Source organism: Octopus sinensis, linkage group LG7 (assembly GCF_006345805.1).
Source record: "Octopus sinensis linkage group LG7, ASM634580v1, whole genome shotgun sequence".
Taxonomy (NCBI): Eukaryota; Metazoa; Mollusca; class Cephalopoda; order Octopoda; family Octopodidae; genus Octopus; species Octopus sinensis.
Genome location: NC_043003.1, coordinates 82,719,893 through 82,729,892, shown reverse-complemented (window position 1 = coordinate 82,729,892; position 10,000 = coordinate 82,719,893).

Genomic DNA, 10,000 nt, shown 5'->3' with positions numbered 1-10,000 from the left:
CTGATTGCTTATGGCAAAATGAACTCCGCTAAACATAAATGCGGTGACATTAATCAGGGGACATTTCAAGTTTACCAGACAAAAAAAACTATCTGATTGTGAAATATGCTTAATATACACACAAAGTACAATATTCAATGCTGTATGTTTTTTATTAATCCCATGGCATTGTAAAGGTGCTTGTGGAAATAATGATTACTCTTCATTAGAATCCAATTATAAAGATATAATAAAATATCCACTTAGATATTTTCATGGTCAAAAATGAAATTTTGGAAGGAAGAACTGGCAATTGATTGAAACAGTTTGCGAGAAGTGCTTATGTTTGAACTGGTTTAATTTCGAATTGACATCAGGTCTATTTTTTTCTGGATATGTACACAAATTATATTCACTGCTTAAAATTACACTAGTCTTACCAAATAAACTACTAAGGATGGGGACACACACACACACACACACATATACACACATATACACAGATACACATTCATAGAGCATTGTTGGATAAATGAATGATATCAGAGTTAAAACTAATTGAAGTTTAGTGTAGATATACATATTAAGAACATCAGTTCCGTCTCTAAAACTGGAGTGACTAATCAAAACAGTTAAACCATTCATATTTCGTGATTTAAACCTGGAAAAACAGCTTTACTCTTTTCGATGTTTGCCAACTTCATGAACTGCTTTTCTTCTTACTTTGATATGAAAGTGTTAAATACATCATTGGTGCTAAGGCCTTTGTCGTTGATGATTGATTATGCATCTGTACCTGTATGCAAAGATTTCGAAAAGGGTTTACCTTCACCCTACCAGCAATGTTATCCTGAGGACATATGTTTCCCAAAGATAAATGGAATTTCTAATTATTTCTTGTTGCAGCCGTTGCCACCAAGAGCTTAACAGCTGATATAGGTAACGTGCACACATTCTAATGGCCGAGATCAGTAAAAGATAACAGCTTGTAAGTAAAAACGTACGTTTTGTAGCACAAGTTATTATGAATCGTGTGACAATCTTTATATAAGACTTTGTGACCAAATTATTAAATTACATTACTATTATTTTATTAATTCGATATATTTAATGACTAAAGTAATGTAAGACATCTGAAATGCATCTCAGTTGAATAGAATTATCTAAATAATTGCTTCACAAATCTCTATCAACAGAAGCCAGTCAATATTTTATACGTTTTATACTATTGCTATTTTGATATTCATGGTGACGGAGATACAATATATGTGATTTCAGTCCCTTGCTAATATACTAGCGAGATTCCCGTGTGTGGCGTTGACGGCTATGAACGAAGCCGATATTCATACAGATTTTATGGCTTACTCAGGAGAGAAGAAGTGTCATCCATGACATTTTCTGGGCCTTCTAATACGGGGAAGGGGTGCCATTTTCCTGAGACCTAAACCCTTCACTTGTATGCCTCCAATTGACTCGATATTCCTAATATTGCAATGGACGAGCTGTTAGTTTTAAACCCGGCTATTGATTATCATTCCAAAATATAATCTGTGGTCTCCTTATGGTTCTGTGTTTGCAACTCTATGGATTGGAAGAAATAACGGCGAATATTTTGGTCTGAACCGCCGTTATCTCGTGTTTGTCTCTATTTGATATCTACTGCTATGTCTTTGTTACTTGTGTGGTGGACGGTTCAAATGAGTCTTGATGTTTACTGCAACATGTAATATGTCAGCGAAAAAGTCAATATGCAGTCACTCTATGAGCTAGATTCTCAGGTATTAAAAAAGGGCACATTATAGATTCCTAATGCTGAACAGATACACTATAACAAAAAAAAAAAAAATTACAAGGGTCAGTTTTGGGACGCCTTCAGCCAGAAGTTTTTTCCACGAGGGCTTTCACAATTTAGAGCTTTATTTATTTATAAGTATTATTACTGTTCAAATAGTCATGTTGTCTTTATTATAATTTAAATAAATTAACTCAAAACATCCATTTTTACTTTTATACTTTAACTAGAAATGACAGGTCTTAATTTGACGATGTTTTAAATGTTTCAAGATGAGGTATGTTACATATTCTTTTTCTTAATTTGTTTTGCCCCTTGTGAAACATAGGGCCGTTTTCGCGGTTTCTTTGGTGTATAGGTTCTCCACTTGGACGGGACACCTGCTCGTCGCAGGTAAACTGCAAGATGTAGGAGGAAAGAGTGAGAGGAAGTTGTGGTGAAAGAGTCAGCAGAAGTTCGCCATTACCCTCCACCGGAGCTTAGGTGTTTCGCTCGTAAACACACACATCGCCCGGTCTGATATTTGAACACGCGGCCCATCGACCAAAATCCGCTGCTCTAACCACTAGGCCATGTACCTCCACATGTTACATGTATGTAAAGTGCGAAATCACTGCATTTGAAGTTGTGGAAAATAACGTCAGTCTCTGGGCAGATAGGACCACGTTATGTAGTAATAGAAATATAAACGTTTTATTTTCTGTGGCATAACTGAAAGAACATTGATTAGCATCAGTTCATAATAGCGTAAACGGCAGTGCTTATCTTAGTCCAATATGTTGGGAGTGCAGTTTAAAATTTTTCAAGGATAGAAGCCTTTAAATTATTGACATTTGATAGGAGCAATGTTTATCAAATGAGTATCAAACTAAGTTCATTTAAAAAATATTTTGTTGATAAGAGAGATTACTTTCGTCGTGATAAAAACGAGGGTGGATAAACAATTTTAATACCATCTTTTTATTTGTGCCTAATAGTATAGCCTGGTCAAGGAATCGAAACCACTATCTTACGATCCTGAGTCCAGCATCCTGACCATTACGCCTCGCGCCTCCACAGCATCACTGTCATCGTAGGGAAATTTCAATCAAGGTTATCATATAGATGGTTCGAATCTATCGGTCAACTATTTTCATTTCAAAACAAACGTATTGAACAGTGTATTTTTCATAGGAATGTAGGCGGTGGTTATTACTGCTATCTCATGAGAAACTTGGCTGGCGTAAAGCTGCATCTTGATGATTTTAAAACCAAGGAATCGACGTGTCGTTAGTTCTCAATTAAATAAGCATCAAATCAAATCAATGGGTGAGAATTTATATGGGTGATACGCCAAGCATATAGATTACCCCTTTATCATAGGAGATTCGCTACAAAGTTGCAAAAAAATATAAATATAGTGTTTTATCAATTTATTTCTAATCAACGTTTATAATTTATCGTAAAAATATTATTTCGTAATCGATGCAAATGCTGTTAAAATTATCCTTAAAAATCAATCATTTCTATATTTTTTCTATATCAAATTTATACAGAAATGGAATAAATAGATGGTGGTATCCTTTTTGCTTTGTAAAACTGATTATAAAACAACTTAAGTTTAACGTACAAACGTATAAATGGAATAAACGTTGCTACCTTAATTATCTGATCATTATTTGGATGTTCTTGGTATATATTGGGGAGTAGATATAATGTAGCTTAGTAACAATAGGTATAATAGGTTCAAACAAGCACTAGGTAACATTGAAGGTTTGATAAATTAGATAACACGGAAAGATAAATTCGCTTTAATAGCAAAGATAGAGAAATAATATAATTTCTCTCTTGTTGATCTTGAAAAAAAATGTTTGCTTCAACATTTTATTTGATGTTGAAATCAAATAGAACGAATGCTAATCTTTAAAACTGGTAAAAATAATCTAATAAAGAGAATATAATTGTGGACTATTTCAACATATATCATCGCAAAATTCTTTCAGATAAACGTCAGAAGAGGAATTAAAAGTTAAACGAAAATTTCTGAGAAGTTTGTATCGATTTCGATAATTCAACATTATTTTTAAATGATTAACTTCAGCCACTATTTTCTATATGTCAAATATTTACACGCGATAAAATTTTAGAGAAACTAACAGATAAAAATACGACAGGGTTTTAGAATAATTTCAATTAATTTATACTGCATTCAAAATTTTGTTCTTGATCTTTAATGTCAGTGTCTATAATAGTATGATAATAACACATAGCGATACAACAATACTTGTTCATAACTAAGAGTAAAACTTCATTCAAATTTGGATCATTTATTGCAAAATTTTGAACAATACATTCTGTAGAAGAATATAAAGAGCATTAACAAATATGACATTATATACAAAAAAAAGACCCAGCTAGCAATAACAAAGTGATCAAAGAAGTATCTGTAGTTTGATACGAAATTAAAATGTTTAATATAGGTGCTAGTCAATCTTGAATCTGTACCTCCTCTTCAACTGGTGCATATTTCCGGCCATTACAACCTTTTTACAAGCATGCTCTTTATGTAGTCATATTGAAGTGTTTGTTCAAAAACAAAAGTCACATACCACGCATAATTTTCGTATAAATCCAATCTCTCATGTAAATCTGCATACTTGATTAATGCATAGAAAATAGTAATTAAAAACAATACTAAGTGTAGGCTTCTAAATAAAAGTCATCTTACTATAACACAAAATAGTATCACATTTGAGAAATCAATGTTTGCATTTGTAATCATTACAATAGGACTGGGTAGTGAATAAAAGATTCACTTTGGTACAGTCCTTTCGAAAATGATAATGGTTTCAAACTGTAGTCCATCAACATCAACATTTGGTTGCGGAGGGTAGGCGGCGAGCTGGTAAAATCGTTAGCACGTCGCGCTAAGTACTTAGTGGTATTTCGTCCATCTCTACGTTCCGAGTTCAGCTTGTCACAAAGTCGACTTTGCCTTTGATCATTTCGAAGTCGATAAAAGAAGTACCGCTTGAGCAATGGGATCGAAGTAATCGACTTACCACCTCCCCTGAAATACCTGGCCTTACACCATAATTTGAAACCAATATCGGGGGGACGGGTTAATCAATTAAATGAAGCCCAGTACCCAGTTGGTACTCATTTTATCATTTACGAAAAGATGAAAGGCAAATCCAAAACAACTTGAGCGGAATTTGAACTCAGAACTTAAAGAGACGGAAGAAATGCCGCAAAACATTATCCCCGACACGCTAGCAATTGCGTCAGCGTACCACCAGTCACTGGGAAATGATAATAACATTCACATTTATTCATTTTGTATTTCCATTCCCTTTGAGTTCATCAACACAAAGCAACCTGTCTGACATATATTTATGAGGAGAGAATGCTGTATTTAACGTACAAAAGTCTAATGCTTAAATTATTATAATTAATTAATTTAACATCGATTTGTTTTTTAAGAAACCATATACACACACGCATTATGAATATATATATATATATATATATATATATATATATATTATATATATATATATATATATCTGTATATAAGTGTATAGTTTCTTTAAAATTATTATTTAATACAAATCGGATGTAGTCTGAAGTTTATTGCCAAAACTAGCAAAAAACGGGAGAAAAATCAATACATGTAATGTCACCTTCATATTTCCTAATGTTTATAATCAAATTGTTATATCTAAATTAGGACTCAAACAACATTTTAAGACACAAATACATCAGGAAATATCTACAAGTTCAGTTAGAAAACTGCGCCAGAATTTCACAAGGAACGCCATTGTTCATTGGTAATCTTTTGAATTCTGCAAGTTTATCAATAGTATAATAGTTATTTAGTAAGAAACTAATTAGCTACAATGCCTTTGAACTATTTCATTATCAATTACTGTTCGACTTTAATTCCGTGAGCCAGTTCATCATCTGATATTGTTTTAGATTGTATTAATCATCATTTCCTTTATTGCCACACCAAAGTTACATTATAGTTTTGCCTAATTTCATATTGGAAGCCAATAAGTAATGAACATAAAAGTATTTGATCATTAAATTATTAAGCTAGGATTTCTAAAAGAATATATTATTATTTATTGAATGTAAAGAGGGATATTGCAAAAATAGGATATAAACAACTAGCATTTTAACATATGTTTGCTTCTTCGTCATATCTTTATTCTATATAATTACTGTCCCATAAAGAAGACAGTATCACCGTCGTTAACAATCGAGGGTAACATGGTATCAGTATATGAGTATATACCATGCTTTCTCATATTGTTTCAGATTACCATGAGGATTTCATCGGGCGCAGACAATATCACGATCAGTTAAAGAACCTTAGGATTATGTGATAGCTGGCAGGAGAAACTGCTGCAGGACCACCAATTGAGTGCTGGTATTTTATTTATCGACACCGAAAGTATAGAAAGCAAGGTTCACTGTGGATGATTTGAACTCTGGTAGAAAGGGAGAGGAAATATATTTAGCAAATTTATTCAATACAATGTCGCCACATCTATGATACATCATGCCAATTCAAAGTGTAGGTGTGCGGGGTGGGTGTGTGTACACGAATATATACACCACGTATGTGTGTAAGCATATATATTTCTGTCTATAATTATATATATGTTTATAAGTATGTATGTATGTATGTATGTATGTATGTATGTATGTATGTATGTATGTATGTATATATATATATATACATATATAAACAAATCAAATTGCGATAAAATAAAAATAATTATAATCGCTGGTATTACTATATATATATATATATATATATAATATATATATATATATATAATATATATATATATATTATATATATATACATATATATATATATACATATATATATACAATTTTCTTTTATGAAATATATATTGATTAGTTTTTAAGTAGTGGTCACTTTCAAAATTACAAAAGTAAGATATCATATTTCACTTTTAATGACCAGTATTGTAACATAGTTCAAACAAAGCGCTATTTAATTGCATTAGATTTATAACAGAGATTATGATATATGGAAATTTAAATATATGTGCAAATATGGGGGAAATGTTGACGTTAACCTTTCACTAACATTTTTTATAGAACCCGATTTCTAGACCTTGAAAAGGTCAATGCTCATCGTAGAATAATAATCGCTAAATTTCGGGTGCACCATGTCAACTCATTCGTGAGTTATAAGTGTGTTTATAAATAGTTGGTGATTATCTCTCCATGGTTTTCTAACCAAAATCAGAAACTCATTGCACCAATATTATAGTTTTTATATCAAGAATATTTTGCTCCTGTTGAATTTTACTATAAGGTGCTTAGTATTCTATGAAACTGAATGTCAGGCTTAATTAGTAATTTTGTATTGCAAGTAGCGTCCACAATCTTATGGTTTCTCTTGTTTTGGTTGGAAGTAAAAGCGTATAACACAACCTTCATTGTTTCTCCAAAATTTGCTGGTCAACTTAAACAACTGCAAATAGATGACTCGGTTCCCGTTTAGACAGGTACTGAGTGAATAAAGAAGTTAGTGTAAAGACCGCGAAGTGGTGGTACGAAATGAGAGACGGGAGGAGGAGGAAAAGAATAGTGGGAAAAGACAGATGCGTTTGGCTGGGATATCTATCCACTCATGTAGTTCTGAAAAGTAGTGAAAGCTGCGCTAATAGTGGAAGGGATTATGTGAGATAACGGAAGTATTTGTGTTCGTGTTCATGAAAACCATGCGACTGTTTTCTTTTTTTTGATGCCGCTTACTACGTTTCTATATAAAAAAAAAAACAGCAGCACTCTATTAATATGAGAACACTTTTCCATGGATGCTTTCACATCTGTTTCATAGAATGTCAGAACTTGTTCGGAACTGCAAACATTTTCTCGACGCTGAGTTTGCGGTTACATATGAAAGATCGTCAAGAAGACAATCTATGATTGTGAAGTATAATATTTTTAACGAATCAAAGAAATGAAAAATTTACTTTACCTTCGGTGAAGAGATATCAATCTATGATTATCAAGTCTCAAATATCCGAGTCACTCAACTATGCCTGCTTTTGTAGGAACAGAAATCAACATGTAACATCACGTGCATGCGTTCATACGTACTATATACGACAAACTTGGAAAATACGTAAGAACGGGCGAGCGTGTTTCAGAAGGTAATATTGAATGGCTACATAAATTATAATACAATTAATTTCGCGGTAGATAGCAATTGGGTAATACTTTTCTTTACCGATCTTAAAACCACAGCTGATTTCAGCAAGACTGGAAATAAGGAATGTTTAAAGTATTGCCACTTATTTATAAAATATACTATATTCGTACAATCAATCTTGTAAATGCCTTTTTTCAGCATCTTCTTACTCCAAATATTTTATGATGCATTATAGAAAGAAAAATATATCTAATCACAAACCTAACCGTATATTCTATAAAATCTTACAGATTTCTTTCAATCTTTGTTAAATATTCAAATACACCTTTTTATCATTTCCGTTGTAATAATTATTACTGGTGATTTTTAACTTTCAGTGTTTTGTAAATCGTCGTTGAGAAGAGATTAAATCGTTATGGGTCTCTAAACATGAAGCGACAACAAATCTGTTTCCCACATCTTCCCAATTGTTTATATGAGGATCTTATTCTTTGCGGATAAGACATTCGTTTATATACGAGGGTGGGTTAAAAGGTTTATAAGCTGACTATGAAAGAGTGATGGTAGAGCTGTGAAGTCTTGCTTGGATTAATTTCAAACATTTTTGTTAATAACATTAATAACATTATTTATTTAGAGGTCAACTGGCAGATTGTTGTTAAAAGAAGACCTCAAAACTAGTAGCTACTGCTCTTGAAATTGGACACAATTTGGCATCCTGGTGTTATCAAGTACCTGAAGAAGAAGAGTTTACCCACCCTCTCAGGACATTCATGCTGACATGGCTGCTACATTAGGTTATGATGCTCCAGTTCAGTCAACAGTTTAAAGATGGGCAGCTGAAATTTAGAAATATGATCCAAGACCTGGACGTCTGTCAACTGTCACCAGTGAGGAAAACATCGATGAATGACTATACATGAACTATCTAATGTCATTAGCATATCCCGAGCGAGAGTTGAGAACATTCCGCCCAATGAACCTGGTTTGACGAAAGTTTCTGCTCAGAAGTGACACGTTTTCTGACACCAAATCAGCAGCCCAATAGGCTGTTTACATAACAAGAGGACCTGAAACTTTTGAGACAGATCCAGCTAGTTGGCCTGAACGTTTCCTAACCCGGGATTGGTGTTAGCTGCTTCTTCCCTTTGAGTCAGAGACAAAGAGACAATCCAGACAGTGGAAAAACCCTCTTTCACGTGCTTCAAAGTAGGCCAAGTTGTATCTGCAGAGAATGTGAAATGTGATGGCTTCAGTTTTTGCGGATGCAAAATGCATTGTTTTTATTTACTATCTTCAAAAGGGCCACACCATTAATGGCGAGCACAATGCCAAACGCCGAGGAAAGCTGGCGAAAGTAGTCTTGTTTCATCAGTACAATGATCTAGCACACACGTCCTTGGTATCAATGGCTGCTGTGCATGACTGTTGCTTTGAACTAGTTGATAACCCTCCCTATTCTCCTAATTTAGCCCCATCTGACTATCAGCTGTTCCTCAGCATAAAAACACACTTGGCTAGGAACCCAAAACCCAGTAATGTGGACGTCATATTTGCTGTTGAAGACATTTTTGACCAATAGCATAAAGACATCTTCACCATTCACCACTGGGGTCCAAACAATGCAACACAGATGGCAGAAATGTGTGATCCGCAAGGGAGAATATGTTGAAACATAAACCTTCTTTAATCACCCTCCTTGAGAGTATATTGGTCAGCCTATGAACTTTACAGCCGACCATCATAATTAGAACAACACTACTATTTCGCTAAGGGGCATGCCTTCTTCTCAAAGAACTCAATATAATCTCGTGTTTTTCTGCCCAACAAACTGACAACTAGATAACGTACATAACCAAAAGGAGATAACGGTAAGTGATTTGGCGATCTCTGCAGAACCACTAGTGGGTGGGCGTTAAGGTTTAGGGTCAAAACACCCGATGATCTGATGAAACCAATTATTCATGGCCAGAACTCCACTCACTTTGGTGAATGGAAAAGAGGCACCTTCTGGGTGATATAAATCTAAGACTATTTTAGGATATCTA